Source organism: Pelodiscus sinensis, chromosome 6 (genome assembly GCF_049634645.1).
Source record: "Pelodiscus sinensis isolate JC-2024 chromosome 6, ASM4963464v1, whole genome shotgun sequence".
Lineage (NCBI taxonomy): Eukaryota > Metazoa > Chordata > Testudines > Trionychidae > Pelodiscus > Pelodiscus sinensis.
In genome coordinates, this window is record NC_134716.1 from 68578339 (window position 1) to 68595869 (window position 17531).

At 41.4% G+C, this 17531-nt stretch overlaps 1 long non-coding RNA gene across 1 annotated transcript in view; it reads right to left on the reverse strand.

The window, feature by feature from the left end:
- The window catches only part of LOC142829741 (uncharacterized), a 149405-nt gene extending 144017 nt beyond the window's left edge, over nt 1–5388 (reverse strand). The window contains exon 1 of the long non-coding RNA XR_012904482.1: nt 5218–5388. This is a non-coding gene — a long non-coding RNA (uncharacterized LOC142829741). The remainder of the gene's footprint in view (nt 1–5217) is intronic.
- Between the last annotated feature and the right edge of the window lie 12143 nt (nt 5389–17531).

Sequence of the window (17531 nt, forward strand, 5' to 3'; positions counted from 1 at the left end):
CGTGTACATTTACACAGTGATTGGATAATGGCAAATGAAAACCAAGGGTAGGTCTTGCTTTTCATATTTATTTAAATAAACTTTTAACTACAAATATAATTAAGTGTTAACACTGGCTTCTAAGTTCCTAAAGTGCTCTCTATTAATTTCCTTATTATCTCAGTTTAATTGCACAGTCAAATCTGATCAAATTAAACCTTTATTTGTATTTTGAAATTATGAGCAATCAGAGTTTTATCCTTGTGTGAACAGCTAGTTAACCTTAGAAGATCCTTTTTCAGTAAATCAAAACAAAATATTCAGGGCATCTTCAATCCAATTTTAGTTTGTAAAGCATTTTTTTTATTATGATACATATCCCAAATAAATGTATCATATTTTGCTTATGTTGTGAAACCACCACCAAGAAAAGAATGAGACATATTCTGACAGAGTTCCTGTTATCATGTATTATGCACATTGTCATGCAACTGCCTGCTACTTATCGTTTTTCCTGGCATTTCATATAAATACTCTAAAATTGGAAGTGTGTTTTCTTGAAGGTTTTTATTTTAAAACTATCCAGGCAAACATAATTAGCCACTCTTTGAGTTGTAAGTTAAGAATGTAATTAGCCTTAAAAGCTGCAAGTCCAGAAGAACTAAATATCCCAACCTAATTGTAAATGTCTCCAAGAGTATTATAGCAGTTGCTGGTCATTATAGCTAGTTAAAGGTTGAAAAATTGGTTCCCACAGAAGCTTATGAAAGGTCTTATAGCTTTTCAAGACATGTTTTCTAAATATGCATTTTTTGTGTTTAGTCTCTGAAACAAGAATTAATTTTACTTTGAGTTGTGGCATCAAAATCCTTTCAGCCACTGAGTCACGGTAGCATTGAGACACAAAAAAACTTTCCTCTAAAAAATATAAAAATCTGGTGTACTGTATATGCATCCAGATAACAAAATTGAATGAAAATAAAAAGCACAAAGCCTTTAAGGAACTGTTATTGTGGAGAGTATATATTCAATTTGAAAAAAAAAAAACCTTACAAACCAAACCAGAAACAATGCATTTACATCAGGGATTGTAAAGTGGCTTGGCAAAAAAAGGATGGCAAGGTTTTAAATAGCAGGTCAGATAAAAGCATGCTGGGAACTTTGCTGGTATTGTAAAGGAACTGTCAGCTTAAAAACAAATTCAAATTCTTTCAAAAATATGTTAATTTCTGTTGTTAAACAAACACTTAGGCTATGTCTACACTCGCGGCCTCTTGCGCAAGAATGGCCATTCTTGCGCAAGAATCCGCAAAGTGTCTATACTGCCCGCCCGCTCTTGCACAAGGAAATTTACAGTATGGCGTGGTAAAAGAGGGCTTCCTGTGCAAGAGCTATGCTCTTTTTTAACAGGTGTAAGCCCTCTTGCACAGGAACTCTTGAACAGGAGGGCAGTGTGGACACTCAGCAGGGATTTCTTGCGCAAGAAAGCCCTATGGCTAAAATGGCCATCGGAGCTTTCTTGCACAAGAGAGCATCCACACTGCCATGGGAGCTCTTGTGCAAAAGCACAGCGTGCACATGGCAGTGTGGACATTTTCTTGTGCAAGACTTCTTACACAAGAACCCTTTCGCAAGATGTTCTTGCGCAAAAAGCCGCGAGTGTAGATATAGCCTCAGGGTTTCTATTACTGAAAGACAGTAGCGTTTTTACCCTCTAGCCATTTTGTTTGCTGTGTAATAAAACATAATTTGATTTTCTTCAAGTTATAAGATTTTTTTTAAGAGTTGCTGGAAATCAAGAAGAAATGGGGAATGGACTTAGTGCAGTAATGAGAGTGGGGTTGCAAACAGTGTTTTGGTGGTCAGCCTAGCCCAGTGGAGCAGACTGAAGCAGATAAGCCTGGCCACGGGGTAATGCTGAGTGGTCCCTGCCCAGGGACAGCTCCCATGTTCCTGGCTGGTGAACAAGTATGGAGAAGTGACAGAGTTGCAGAAAACTTCTTGAATGTCTGCAGGAACACTGATTCCTAATCTCTGCAAATGAGTGTGTGAGAGGCTGCATTTCTGGCAGAGCAGACCACAAGGAGGACAAGGAGTTCTGGGCCACAGGGGAAACATACCCCACTGCTGAATGGTTCCTGCCCAGGAACAGGGGCTCATTCCCATCCTTGCAGTCTTGGCCAAGGGGCTCCTCTCCACTTGCTCACAACTGCAGCCTCCTTCTCCTCCCTATCCCCTGCACACCTTTTGCCTGCATGGATCAGGTGTCACTGGCCTAGTGGCTGCACAAGCAGCACTCCGCAGCTCTGTTGTGTCCACTCCCTCACTCCTGTGAAGAAAGGGCTGCAGAGGATCCCCTATGCTGCCACCAAGCCAGTATCATTCAGCATTGCATGGGATCTTGCAAAAAAAGGGTTTTTTTTTGGTACAAAGCAGACCTGTCTACACTGCTTGTTTTTGTGCAAAAACCTCTTGCACAAAAAGCGTCAGAAGACAATATGCAAATGAAGTGTGAGAAGTTGCTAAGGAGCACTTCATTTGCATTGCCTCTTCCGCAAAAGAGGCAGTGTAGATATAGCCTTTATGTTAAGGAAATCTCTTTAATATAATACAAGGACTCACTTTTCTGTCTTCCTCACACATCAAGGTAGGCAACAGCTGGGACTATATCTAGGGTCCTCAACCCCACAAACTGGCACACTAAACTCCATTCATACAAGTAGGCCCATTAATGGCGGCTCATTAAGTATGCAAATGAGGCACAGCTACATTCATCCCTGTGCCTCATTTGCATATCTTATTGCGCAACAATGAGCAGTGAAGACATAGCCATGGAGTTTTGTGAATCCAATTTTTTTGTAAAGCCTTAAAATACATTCAAAACCGACAGGAATTCCTTCACAAAAGAGGAGAATAGTTAATCATATTCAGAGTAGCTTTGGATTTCCTACAGCAAATACCATGGCACAGAGCTGGTCAGAATAACTCCAGTGGAACATGCAATTTCATCAATATCATGTCAGCAATGCTGGAACTATGTTTTGGAAGAAAATAGGCAAAAAAGTTCTGTCAAAACTTCCCATTTTTAAAAAATGTTTTGTTTTTTGTTTCAATGTTTTTATTATATGTAATATTATAATGCAAACTAAAAAAGTAAAAATTAGTTGTTAGAACAAAACAAAACATTTTAATCTACACCAAAAGAGTCTCCTGGCCAAATTGTTCTTAATATTCCCTCCCCCCCCATTTCAGAACAAAATCCTTTAAAACAGAGTAGTTTCTTCTCCACCATTCTTAACATGTCCTTCCTTACTAATTTTCACATTAACAAAGAACCATTCCTACAGAGCCACTCTGATCTTGCTAGCAAATTGAATACAGCATTTTTACTGTCCTCAGGACAAATTTATCCAATAACTAAATTTATTCAGGAATATATATGTGTGTTATTAGAACTGTACAGGTGTACTTTAAACCTGCCACTTTACACCTCATCTAGCTACTAGCATCAGCTGCAGAATTTCTCCTCTGTTAATGCTCCCTGTTGATATATATTCTGGTCCTCAGATTGTCTGCAACTTGACACACAGGCCCACCCATTCCTGCATAAGTCACTAGTCCAACAACTAGTGGTCCTTTAACCTCATGTTGCACCTTTAGTCTGAATCCAGACTCACTAGTCCTATTCCTGGTCTCAGGGGTTTTCAGTAGTCTTTACTGTGATGGAGTGTGAGAATAGCACCTGTTCCTAGCCATTCAAGGGGGTGTGGCTCCTCATTGACATCCCTTTCCACAGTAGTCCACCTCTCTCATTCCACAAGCTGTAGCCAGCTTTTTGTCATTCAGCCTTCTGGTGAGGTAGTGTAAACTTATTTTCTTCTGGGGTATGAAAGGACTTCTCCAACCATCCTGGGCAGTCTTCCCATTCACTGACTCAGAGTGACACTTCCTCAGTAGCTGGCAAGGGAATTTGGGACCATTCTCAACTTTAAGTTCCAGCTCAACAATCCTAATTTAACCAATAGTGAAGGTCTTTCCCTCCTGAACTTTGACTTTCCCTGAACCCTCTCACCATCTGGTACACTCTTTTCTCTAGGTTTGCCTGCCTCCTATAATAACTCCTCCATCCTGAGGGAAAAACTGGGGGCTACCTGTATCTGCAAACTCCAAAATTTCCTCCCTTCTCAGGGAGTTACTGTAAACTTCCTCAGCAGTGCCTTCAACTGCCTATTTCCTGTCTTTATAAGTCCAGTCCAGCTTGTTCCTTCCCAAACTATAGTTCCAATCCTATAAACATTTAGAAGCATGCAGAGAGCTTTTCTGAGAAAGTAGAAACATGCAGCAATGCATGAGTGAAACCGCCCCCACACCCCAACGAAGGGAGCTGTTCTCTGAGCAAGCAGAAATACATTTATTATACCTCAACAAAATCAGTACATGGTGTCTGCTTATCACTGACAATCCAGTCTCTTTTTGGTATTTAAGATACATCACAGTTAACATGAATATTAATATGTGTGTTAAAATATGGCTTCTATTAATGAATACTTCAGGGACTTTCTTGTTAATTTCCCAAGCTTAGTGAATAAATTGCATAATCACTACTTAGCTCACTTTAAAATGTAATTCACACACTGTTCTCCAGCTGCTTCTCACACATTATCAGGAGAAACAATACAATATTTAGTTTTATTTTTGCAGATGGTTTACAAGTAGAAATATACAATAGCAGTTTAGATCCATTATGCGAGATAATATTAAAAACACCTTGGACTGTTGGTATAGGGATTTTTGGTAAAACTAATTCCTTTTATTAGACTGAAACTCCAAGTCCCCCCCTCCCCCCCCCCCCAAAAAAAAAGATTCTTGGCAATTTTAGAAAATATTTGTGTTTAATCATATGAAAGAAACAAAGTAGATGCTGCCCTTTTCATTTGAATGTACCATTTTATGGTTTAAAAAAAATCCCCTGACCAGCTTATTAATGCTTCTATAAAGCATGTGAATTTTAAACACAATGACAAATTATTTTTTTTATTCTTAGAAGTGTATCCATTGAATACTTTCAGAAGCAAAAAGGCACAAATCCCTAAAAGGTTCTTTTACTTAGATGGCTACTTGAGATTGGCTACAGGAAATGACATTGGTGAGTCACAGAGACATAAGACTTCATTTACCACCCAAATAAATACAAATAGAAACTATAGAAAAGTAAGATAAGTATTGCAAAATGATTACCAGCTGTAATGTGGGAGCCCTGTCCTGCTCCCCGTTGACTCGGGTCCCCCCGGTGAGTCTTCTCACCAACTTGTGCTACCCTGCTTCCCCCCTTCCGTGTTGTGTGCCTCTCCTCGTCCTCCTTCGTGCTTTCCCTCCGTCTCGCCTTCTCCCGCTCTGTTCTCTCTCCGTTCCTCCTTCCTTCCTTCCCCCTTTTGCTCCCCCCGGGCCTGTTTTTAAAAACCGCGCCGACGTCCGGCCCTGATGACGTCAGGCGCCGCGTCCGTAGGCTCCTCCCCTGCCGTACGTCCTTGCTCCGCCGTTGGCCCCGCCCTCGCCATGCCGCCCGTCAGCTGGGCCACGGCGGCGGAGCAGGCCCTGCAGTTCAGCCCCGCTCTCCGGGTGGTGCCAGGAGGGTCAGGGCGACCGCGGGCTTAGTGCGGGGCGCGCCGCCATCAGGAGCATGGGAGCGGCGCGTCCCGTCACACCAGCATTGAGCACACTCACAACTTTATGGAGCTCATCAGAGGAAAAGAGGGAAAGCACAGGAAGTGGAGAAGCTCCATATATGGGAATGATAAGGGTTCTTCAGCCTGTCATCCTGATGTTCCAAGTAACAGTAGGTCTGACAATCATTCATAACACTTTTTTCCTGACATCCCCACATCTGGCACAATATTTGATTAAATCTTGGCCTTCTGACCATGCTTGTTATTCTGGAGAATTATATTTAGTGTTTCACCAGCCAGTATAAGCTATTTACACTGATATCTTTCACAGTGGTTTTGATATGTAAATGTGGTTGCTTCAAGGTTAGAGTTCTCCAAAAGCCCTAAAAATCTGCTATTTTAAATTCAGTCTGTTATTTTCTTGTTTACCTGTCAGTCCCAGGATACATATTGATAAGTCCACCGTAGGTCAAACACTTAACTATTCAAAACTTATGCTAACTGGTAGGTCCTGTTAGGCTGCAAGAGTACAGGCAGTCCCCGAGTTACGCGGATCCGACTTATGTCGGATCTGCACTTACGAACGGGGCTTTTCTCGCCCCGGAACTCACGGGCGGCGGGACCACCCAGACGCGCAGTGGTCCCACCACCACGTCCTCCGGGGTGAGAAAAGCTGCTCCGGGTGTCCCTGGTCTGCTGGGGGGGAGGTCCCCAGCAGACCAGGGACACCCCGAGCAAAGCCTTGGAGGCGGCGGGGTCCCGTACCTCTGAGGCTTTGCTCCGGGTCTCCCTAGTCTGCTGGGGGGGGGGGGGAGGAGCACAGCTAGTGTGCCCCCCCAGAAGACCAGGATTTTGTTGTGGATGCCTGGGGTAGAGCAGCTGGGGTGCTGCCGGGTTGGTCCTGGGGGGACCTACCTGGCAGCGCCCCAGCTGTTCTGTCCCAGGCTCCAGATTCAGCTGCTGTTGAAACTGATCAGTGGCTGATTCCAGGAAGCTGGGGACAGAGCAACTCTGCCTCGGGCTTCCTGTAGTCAGCCCCTGGTCAGTTTCAGCAGCAGCGGCTGAATCTGGAGCCAGTTCCGACTTACGTACAAATTCAACTTAAGAACAAACCTATAGTCCCTATCTTGTATGTAACCCGGGGGCTGCCTGTATTGCAAAGCCTATTTAAACTACTTTCACATCTTATTTTCTACTATGTGAATTATAGTTTTAATTAAAAAAAACATAAGGAAATATTTTTTTAACATATGGATTACAGTTTGATCCTAAGTATGGATCTCCCAACATAGACTACGGGTCAAAGTCAACAGCAGTTAAACATTGTGTTGCATATTGGAAATATAACTCTTCTCCCAGGGAATTGCTGTATAATAAAATATGGAATTTTCTTGTCATGGAAAAGTTTTCACTCCAAACATATACATAAGAGACGTGTCAAAAAGAGAATTGGTGGGTTTTTTAGAAATTTGCTCAATCTTTCTAGAATATTTAGAAGGGAGAGGAAACCTCCAGGCAGCAAGCCAGAATCTTTAGCCAGTTTCTTTAAATATCAATTTGATCTGAACAAATCATGCAGATGTATGTTAACATCATTCTGTCTTACCAAGAAGTATCCAAAAACAAATTACCCCCCTATATGCCAGCTCCCAGGAGCCTGTCAGAGACCGGAAAAGGCGGGCGCCTGCCTGGTCCTGTGCTGAGATCGGGGACCTAATTCAGGTTTGGGGGGATGCCTCCAACATCCATGATCTCTGCACTAAACAGAGGAATGCAACCATCTACATGCGGATGGCTGCCAGTCTGGCCTTCAAAGGCCACATGCGAACCCAGGAGCAAGTTCACATGAAAATAAAGGAGCTGCGGCAGGTGTATGCTAGGACCACAGGGGGAAGCTCCCAACCAGGGGCAGACCCAGACCCCTGCCCCTATTTTGATGCCATGGACCACATTCTGGGGGGCAGGACGGTCCATGTCCCCAAGGTGGTCATCGACCCTGGGGCAGAGATTGCTGCCTCCTGCTGCTCCAGCCCCTGCTACCTCCCCAGCTATCACTCCTCCTCCCACTCCTTCTCCTCCTCCTGCTTCTTCCTCCCCACCCTCCTCACACCCACAAACCTGAGCCCTGAGCTTCTCCTCCCCCTTTCTCCCCTTGCCTCCCACTGCCAACTCCCTCCTCCCAAGTTTCCCCCTTCCCTCTTCCACCCTCCCTCTTCGCCTCTCCCACCTTCTTTCCTCAGTCTCACCACAGTTTCATTCCCCCCTCACTCCAGTTTTGTTCAATAATGAGGCTTGGTTGTAATGAACACATGGGTCTTTTACTGTACAGCAGGAAGGGGGGTAAGGAAGGGTAAGTAGAAGGATGTGAGCGAGGAATGAGGCTCAAGCCCCCAGTGGGGCACACCAAGGAGACTGTTACTACCTGCAGAATGTGTTGCCAGGCTCACAGCAACACGTCCAGGAGAAGCACCAGAGTGCCCATGTTGCAGAGTGTTGTGGTGTCCTGAGTGAGGGCAATCAGAGCACGCAGAGAAAAAAATTCCTTGCTGTCCCTCAGCAAGGTAAGCAAGCAAGCAGGGAAACTTTAGAACTGGCTGTCCAGGGGAGGCGGGGGGGGGGGGGGTTCCCTTTAAGCACAGGTTTCAGATACCTTATGTGGCTGCTCCCTGAGGCTAACTCCTGACCTGATGCTCTGCCAGAACTGGTTTTGACTGGCTTTAAATGCGATTCAGCATCCTATCAGTGTGAATGTGCTATTTTGAAATAGCAAAAAAGTATTTTGAAATGCATTTTGTATCTAGATGCGTTATTTCGAAATTAGCTATTTTGAAATAAATAAGATATTTCAAAATAATGCTGTAGTGTAGACATACCCAAACAGGGCTCCCAAAACAGTCAACAGATCACTCTTAAAAACAGAAACAGGCTCTATCATGCTAAAATTTACTAGATACAGTATGCATGGTAAATCCTACTCTTCCAATAACTTGAAAGGAAGTTCTGTAGGGGTGCATCTACACAGCAGGGCTTAACTTGAAATAAGCTACACAAATTGAGCTACGTCAATTGTGTAGCTTGTTTCGAAATAGCTTATTTTGAAATTGGGAGTGTCTACACATCACTTATTTTGAAATAGAGCACTCTTCCTCTCACTACCCTTACTCCTCGTACAATGAGGGCTACAGGAGTCAGAGTAAGAAGTCCTCCAGTTTGATAGAATTTCAACATTATTTCGAAATAACTGCCTGCTGTGTAGATGCGGACTAAGTTATTTTGAAATAATGCTAGTTATTTATAAATGATTTTGCTGTGTAGATGTACCCTAGAAGAATGTAGAAGATGGAACAGAATTATGGAGAGCCAGAAACAAGCCACTGCAATTTGTTAATGACAATTCAGCTATCATATCTTCCTTATGTACACTTTCACACCACTGAGGAAGAATACTATTCATCTCATCTCCTTACAAAAACGGAACAAGAGCAATACAACATGCCTTTTTATCCCAGAAGTGATTTTAATTGACAGTAACCAAATATATTTACCAACCTTTTAATTAGGGCTAGTTACCTATTACTAGTTAGTATTTTAATTAGGAAAAGTTTTGAAAGTGTTTGTTTACATATGAAGCTTTTCCATGGCACTTTTACGTTTTTTAATATAAATTAAGTTGTTCAATTTTCATTCTATCACAAACCCACAATAGAAAAGGAGGACCTTTCTACTATAGCCCACCATCAAAAAGTTTTCTGGTTTAAAATTTGTCAAAAGACAAACATTTTGGCTAACGTGAAAATTTACTCCAAAAATTTAATCAAACGTGCATGAGTATTTATGAATGGTTCTATTTTTATATAGCAGTTTGACAGATTTCATACAATCATTTAATTTTGTTTGGAAATGTTAGTATTGCTGAATTTCTGCATCTCTTGAAAACTGATGGTGCTTATTCACCTCCTTTCCATAAAATGCCTCATCAACTTCTTCTTATAAATATTGAATTATGTTTTTTTGATAATCCTGATTTGTCCAATAATTTCATATCAATTATCAAACTTGATTTTATAATATTTCTTAGCTAGTTTAAATTCTTCATTGAGGCATTGATAGTATTTTTTCCTCAAGACAAAAATCATCGTATATTTCTATTTTAGGAGCCTAATCCCCAAGAGACCAATTCCAGACTATTTAAATTAAGAAGTGAATCTTTACTAGCTATCTAGATAGCTTGCTGCAAATCATCAATCCTTCAAAGGCATGTATAGGTCCATATTTTCAAGGGTGCATACTCTCACTAGAGATTTATATATGACTTGGATGTGCACTTTTGAACATTTAGACCACAGAGAACATAATCTTAATAACATGTTGTCAAGATACAACCTGAATGTTTTCCACTTCAGTGCATCATGATACCCTGTTTCTAACAGAGCACATTACATTTTTTTTAAATGTTTAAAATGATAGCTTAACTGACAGGGTTTAACTGTCATATCAAGCACTAAAATGTTTCTCGCTTGTCTATTTGCAACTAGGACAAGTGAATTTACATTTTAGCTACTCTAGCTATTAAGAAAAAAATGAAAATTGCCTGACTGAAGTAGCTATTGTCTGTGCCTACTGTAACACTCTCCCCTAGTAATAGTAAAATATGCAGATATTTTACAGAATATTTAATCCTAGGACATTCTCCATCTGGCACCTGTTGTAGTCATTTATACCTGTAGGAAGAGAATGTAAAACACTACCATTCTTATATGACAGTGCTTTACACTCCCTTTTTACAAGCTCAGTGACTACACAAGGTGGAAAGCGGGAGAGAATCATGCCCTATGTATTAATAATGCAGGACAATTGAACACATACCAGAAACCCCAACTTTTTGGACACTGCCTTTCTATGGTATGTTGGTCCTTTGGGAGCTGATAGGTCAGCCATACTCCTGAGCCAGGTGTCAGTGTTTGATGGAGATCAATTTTTGCAAGACCAAAGCTGCACATTTAAACCACACTCCCCTGTTACCATAGAGTCTCCAGGTATAAGGGATATATGTGAGAACAAAAACTTAAGGGGGAAGGCTTCAACTTGGATCAATTTGATATTGGATGCTTTTAACCCAGGGTGTGTTTTTCAAAGACATCTAAGTGACTGCGGGATGCAAATCCTATCGACTTTCAATGGGGCTTGTGCTCCACAGTCACTTAGAAAATTCACTGTAAAACACAACCCCCGCACCAACTTTTTCTATTGTTATTTTAAAAACACATTAATTTCTCACAAATGCTGAAGACAAAAGTAGTACAGTTGTGGCAGTAAACAACAAGCACCCCTGCTTTATCTTAAATTCTCCTATGTACTTGCCCCCACGTTATCTAAATGCGACACAATCTTTAATGTTTTTTTATCCTTACAACACCCTTGCGAAGCTGGGAAATGTTATTATCCTTTATAGTTGGGGAACTGAGATTAAAGGTGCTAAGTGACTTGCCCAATGGCACACAAGAGGTTTGTGGTGGAGCAGGGAATGAAACACATATTTTCCCAAGTCCCAGACTAGTACCCTAAATACTGAACAATCCTACCTTTCCTATTGCTTCTCACTCTGCCACACTGATATGCCTCAGCTCTTATCTGGAATGATTATTCTGAAGAGTAAGGTGGTAGTTCAGCCTCCATTATGAGATTTAACTGGACTATAGGCTTATCAAGGAAGGGATGTTCCCCTATGTGAAATTACAATGCCTAGCAAAATTAGGCCTAAATCCTGACTTGGAGTTCTTAACACTAGAACAATGCAAATAATCATTACCATTTTTACTATTGTTATTAGTTTAATGTCACAGATATTTGCATGAATTTTACAAGCAATTAAATTTATCAGCTCCACTTAGCTTAAAAACAGAGCAAATGTGCAGGGTTCACATCTAGGAATAAAATGTACTGTTTCTTGTCACAGTCTAGCTGCAACTAACCTCCGGTCAGCTAAACTCCGGTCCACTGAAGAAGTGGGCTGTGCCCACGAAAGCTCATGATACCATCTACATGTTTTGTTCGTCTATAAAGTGCTACCAGACCACTTGCTGTTGCAACCACATTGCTATTCCTTTCTATATATTCATTATTTGGTAACTAATTGACCATTCATTATTAGTGGGAAATAGGTCAATGGAGGGATGATAGGAGTTACTATAGAGAACTTTCTGGGTGTCTGGCTGATGAGTCTTGCCCACATGCTCAGGGTTTAGCTGATCGCCATATTTGGGGTCGGGAAGGAATTTTCCTCCAGGGTAGATTGGCAGAGGCCCAGGAGGTTTTTCGCCTTCCTCTGTAGCATGGGGTACAGATCACAGCTGGAGGATTCTATGCATCTTGGGGTCTTCAAAGTATTTGAAGGCTTCAATATCTGAGATATAGGTGAGAGGATTATTCTAGGAGGGGTGGGTGAGATTCTGTGGCCTGTACTGTGCAGGGGGTCAGACTGGATGATCATAATGGTCCCTTCTAACCTTAAAGTCTATGAGTCTATTTGAATGTAGTCAATATACTTCTTCACATTTTTTCTAATTACAAATGTAAGAAATTTGAGCTGCCTGTTTTATCTGTTCAGGTATGTTGTACAGTACTGTTGACTCTTGATCTGATGTTTACACAAGCATTTGTTTTTGTAAAATTTCAAATGTTTATTTCTATGGATATTTACATACATACAGAGCTTTAATATGCTTTATGTGAACATTTGTGCCAGTGAATCTCAATGGCTCAAACATTTATGAAAAGCAAACACTAAAGCCACATAAACAGGACCAAGCCATTTAGAAATTCAAACAAATTCCTTTTAATTTATGTTTTCACCTAAAGGGAAATGAATTGCTATTAGTTTCACTATTAAAGACTGTCTTTCTTATAATTACTTTCTTGATTTGAATCTCCTTCTCTCATAGGATGCTGTAAAAGCTGCATTAAAAGGGAAAGTAATAGTAATATTTCTTGCCTACATGAAACAAAGCAACAAATGGAAAACATAACTGGGCAAAAAGGATCAGATCCACATCTGGTGTAACATTGACTTTGATGGAAGTGAACAGCCACTAGTCCTGGCTCTCAGTGTTCTGTGCTGTTATTTAGCTCTAATCTACCTCCTAAATATCTTCCAAGAGCCCAATAAGCAATGGAAGTGTTGGTAATGCTATAGACAATATTGACCTCCCGTGGTTCAGCAAATTCTCTGGTTTGGCACCAGTCAGATCCTGAGGGTGCTGGACTAGAGAGGCTCAACCTGTACTAAACATTGCTCAGAGATTCCTTTAGTATCACTGATTCAATTCCATGGTTCTATATATCTCACAGACCAAGAATACACTGTACAGGTATTCAGGTCCATGTACTGGAAGGCAGCAGTAAATGGTCCTGCATGCCTACCTATTCTCTCCTTAAGCAGTTTGGCAGAGCTTTGGTTTCATCAGCAAAGCATCTGAGCTGGCGATAGGGAATGTTGTTGTAGGTCATAAGCAAATTACTGACCTCCTCAGAACCAAAAAAGAAAACCTAGGAGGAATTGTGATTTAGGGCCACAATGAGATGATGATAGAATTTTGTCATTTGAATTATTAGTGTCTTACTTTTTATGCTTGCTATTTAACAGTGCATTATGTGATATTCTGAACAGAATCTCATTTTTATTCCCTTGTCATGTTACTTTACAGACTAGAGAGAGGATTATTTCCTTTTTTTTTAAAGATTAATCTCCTACCTTGAATGGCAAATTCCTTTACTTTCATTGCAGCTTGAAATCTTAACTTCTATCTACGATAAGTATGAAGGAGAATAAGTGAGAGAAGCTAAGCAACATTCATTCCTGTGCTGGTGTAGCCAGACAGGAACCCCCCTGTAACATCCATTTTTGCTTGCCTAGAGCATACAGGGCACACAGAGCAGAAGGCCCAGGCTGTGTGACCGTGAATGGCTGTAAACAGAGATATGCCAATTGCTGACAAAGAGGCTGCCAAGGAGTGTCCTTGACTTAACCCATATTGATACGAACACACAGTCGTCCACGGGGGGAGGAATCTCTTGCCCAGTAAAAAAAAAAATGTCTAGTACTCACAATTTAGTTATCTCTCTTGCAAGTGTAAATTAACTTGAAACTTGCTTGTAAGAACTGGTGCCACAAAACGAACCAGTACAATTCGGTATCTTAAGATAAGAAAGAAGATACGGGTCCCCAGGGGTATAAAGATGGGTCCAGCAGCAGATTTACTCTGAGTGTCAATCTACCATCTATCTGCTGGTCGGGTTAGGTGTTTGATCTCCCGAGGTTCCAGAGGGGACGCCTACCTCGTATTCGTCTTTCCTAGGAATTGAGAGACTGGCCCTGGCCTGACACGCTGGAGTCGAGAGGCACAGAAAGGGGTAAAAATTGTACCTGGATGTGGTCCTTTGTCTTAAGTGTACACATAGACTTAGAGCTCTTTAAAGATTAAGCTGTCACTTGGTACCATTATTTCTATTTTCTATATTTATTTTCTTTGTAACCATTTTTAAAATCTGTATTTGCTAGCAGTTAAGAAAGAGAGCAATAGCCATTGTAACCATATGCTTTTATAAGTCTTTTTAATAAACCTGTAACTGTTTAAGTTTTAACCTGACTCCTTCAGTTGCTGTAACAGAACCAAGCACAATTTAAAAGAACTTCAGCCAGTCATAAAGGGACAGGCATAGGAAGAGCTTGGGCGTTTGGATCTGTGTCACTCCCAGGTGACAGATCCGTTGGGGCACCTTTCAGCCTTTCCCAGGCTACCCGCTGCGAAGGAACCCTGTGTTCTAGCAGCTAAAATCTAAGGTGTAATAAGCTCTTCCTATATAAAGGGGCATCTGTTGGCCTGCTGGCCACCCTCTGCGATGGGACCCCAGTCCTAGCAGTAAAAACACGGACGTTAAACCTTTTCTCGGAAACACACACACAATACACTGCCCTGACTGTCAGCTGACAGCTGGTGACCAACACATGGCCTACATGCCAGTTAGGTCAAGTTAAGGTAGATGGCCCTCTGCACCAACCATACAGTGGTTCCACTTACAAGGATTTCATTATGATTTTACAGGCATTTCAGGTTCTAGATGCAGGCTTCATTTTAAGTATAAGGAATATCACAGGAACTAGTAATCCAGTATCTCTAAAATCAGAACAGCTTTTCATGTGCATCCACTGTAGGTGGATAAAATCCACAAAGAATTTGCTTCTGAAACTCTAGATTACAACATCTAGTAAGTACAAATACTGGAAAAATCCATCCTAGACCTAAGTTTTTTGACTGCAGTGGACTTATATGAATAATGACTTTAAGCCATTTAAACAAGTATAATGTTGCAAACTTAGAAAGAAATTGTGAATAGATACATTTTAAAGTTTGAATTGTATTATCTATTCCATGATTTTAATATTCAGATAGAACATCTATTTTAATCTTTTAGTAGTCCAAATAGAATTAAATTACATCTAAACCTTCTCACTTATAAAAGCCCATTTCATAGCTCAGATGCAAACCCAGTAATCAGTGGCTTCTGCTTCACCTGGTGTATTTCTGACAATCATGCCTCTCATTTGATTAAGAAGATGTGTCCCAAGGAATTTAGATAAGTGTTCTGCTTCTCTCTGTAACTGCCTGCACAGACTGGAGGGAAATTGCTATATTAAAAGTTATGGTATCATTTCATGCAGAACATAGGATGAATCAAAAGATATAGGTTGTAGCATAAAATGCCTACAGGAATATATTCTGTGAGTCTCCTTCCATCCCTTTGGATAGCTTGGAAAAAAGCAGAGCAGCATTGCAGTTCCCAGTATAGACAACAGCACCAGGGTTGCTCTCACTTTATTTCTGTGGGTGGGAATGGGCAGAGACTAAGCAGTCCACCCCGCTGCTACTGGAACAATCTGGCCACTAAGACAAAAGTCAAAGAAATTGTAGGTAAGATTGAAATGCTGTTCTTCATCTCTTGAATATAATGCTGTCCAGACCTGCCCAGCATCATGTGTCAACCACCCAGAGGCATTCAGGAATGCAGACACAATTATGCATTTCCTCAGACAAGACTGAATGTAATGTATCCAGCTGAGATGCAGGAACGGATGTCTCATGGCCAAAATAGGCTGCTTTGACATTTGCTGAGTCCAGTAGAGGTAGGGGTAGGGAGACTAGTAAGTATCCCAGTTTCCTCCCCCAAGCAAGTTTACCCACCCAAGAAATACTTGACCTGTTCCTCTACTTCCATACCCCCATCCTATTTCAATTCTACTTTTAGCCCCTCTGGCCTATTGCTCTCACCTACTTCAAGCTTTTGTGTGTAGACGTGTTATTTTGAAATAATAATTGCCATTTTCATGATCGAGGCTTTTTTGCGCAAAAGCTTTTGCGCAAAAGGACTTTTGCCTGAATGGGAGCAGCATAGTATTTCCGCAAGAAGCACTGATTTCTTACATGAGATCGTCAGTATTCTTGTGGAAATTCAAGCGGACAGTGTAGACAGCTGGCAAGTTTTTCCGCAAAAGCGTTTGCTTTTGCGGAAAAACTTGCCAGTCTAGACACAGCCAAAAAGTATTCAGGAATAGCATATTTTGAAATAGTCATGCAATGTCGACAAAGTGTATAACTAACCCTGCTCAAAATCTCTTTGGGTATGTCTACACTACCCCGCTAGTTCGAACTAGCGGGGTAATGTATGCATACCGCACTTGCTAATGAAGCCCGGGATTTGAATTTCCCGGGCTTCATTAGCATAAGCGGGGAGCCGCCATTTTTAAATCCCCGCTGCTTCGAACCCCGTGTAGCGCGGCTACACGGGGCTCGAACTAGGTAGTTCGGAATAGGGTCCTATTCCGAACTACCTAGTTCGAGCCCCGTGTAGCCGCGCTACACGGGGTTCGAAGCAGCGGGGATTTAAAAATGGCGGCTCCCCGCTTATGCTAATGAAGCCCGGGAAATTCAAATCCCGGGCTTCATTAGCAAGTGCGGTATGCATACATTACCCTCCTAGTTCGAACTAGGAGGGTAGTGTAGACATACCCTGAGATATTAGTTACTCAAACAGACAATAGAATAAAGTTAATCTTGGGCATGTAACTTGAACTTTGGCATGTAGTGCGACACTGTGCAGTCTCAATGTACCCTAAAATATGCAAACAAATTATTGAATGCCTAACTCTAGTGAAAACTATGACAAACCTGGGATTGTACCAAGTAAACTAGGCTTTTGTGTCTTTTTAAAATAATTCAGAAATGTTTCAGAATGTTTATTAAGCTTGAAGATAAACTCCAAAAGATGGACTGAATGTGGATGTCCCAGTTATTCAATAGGTAATCAACCATCTATCTGTAATGTGAGGAGGATGAGATGCTGCGGGATGGTGTGTATCAAATTGAGAACTCCATTTGATATTAGGGACTCAATTTTGTATTATATGCTGAATACAGGTCTGTATTTGACTGAGGGTGGGCTATGCATTCCAGATAGGAGCCTACCTCAGAAAAGGGGTTTGAGACCTTGCTGAAAGACTGTCATTGAGAAGACACAAGAATCAAAGTATAGAACCAACAGATTAGATTGTGTCTCAAATGCTAACCCAGCCCCACCAAGGGCTGAGTTCAGGACAGAGGAAGTCTGAGCATTTTTGATACTTCTCAAACATCTGTGACTCTGATACATTTAACAGTAAAGGTTCTATATTTAAATTCCATGAGTGAGCCTTTGTTCCTTGATTTCCTCCCATTTTGTTCATGAATGGGTTTAACTAGAAGCCCAGCTTGTCTGCACCAGAGATGGGGATCTGGCAACTCAGATGGCTCAGAAGATTTCAAGTCTAGGGCAGTTGCATTGTGAGATGTCACA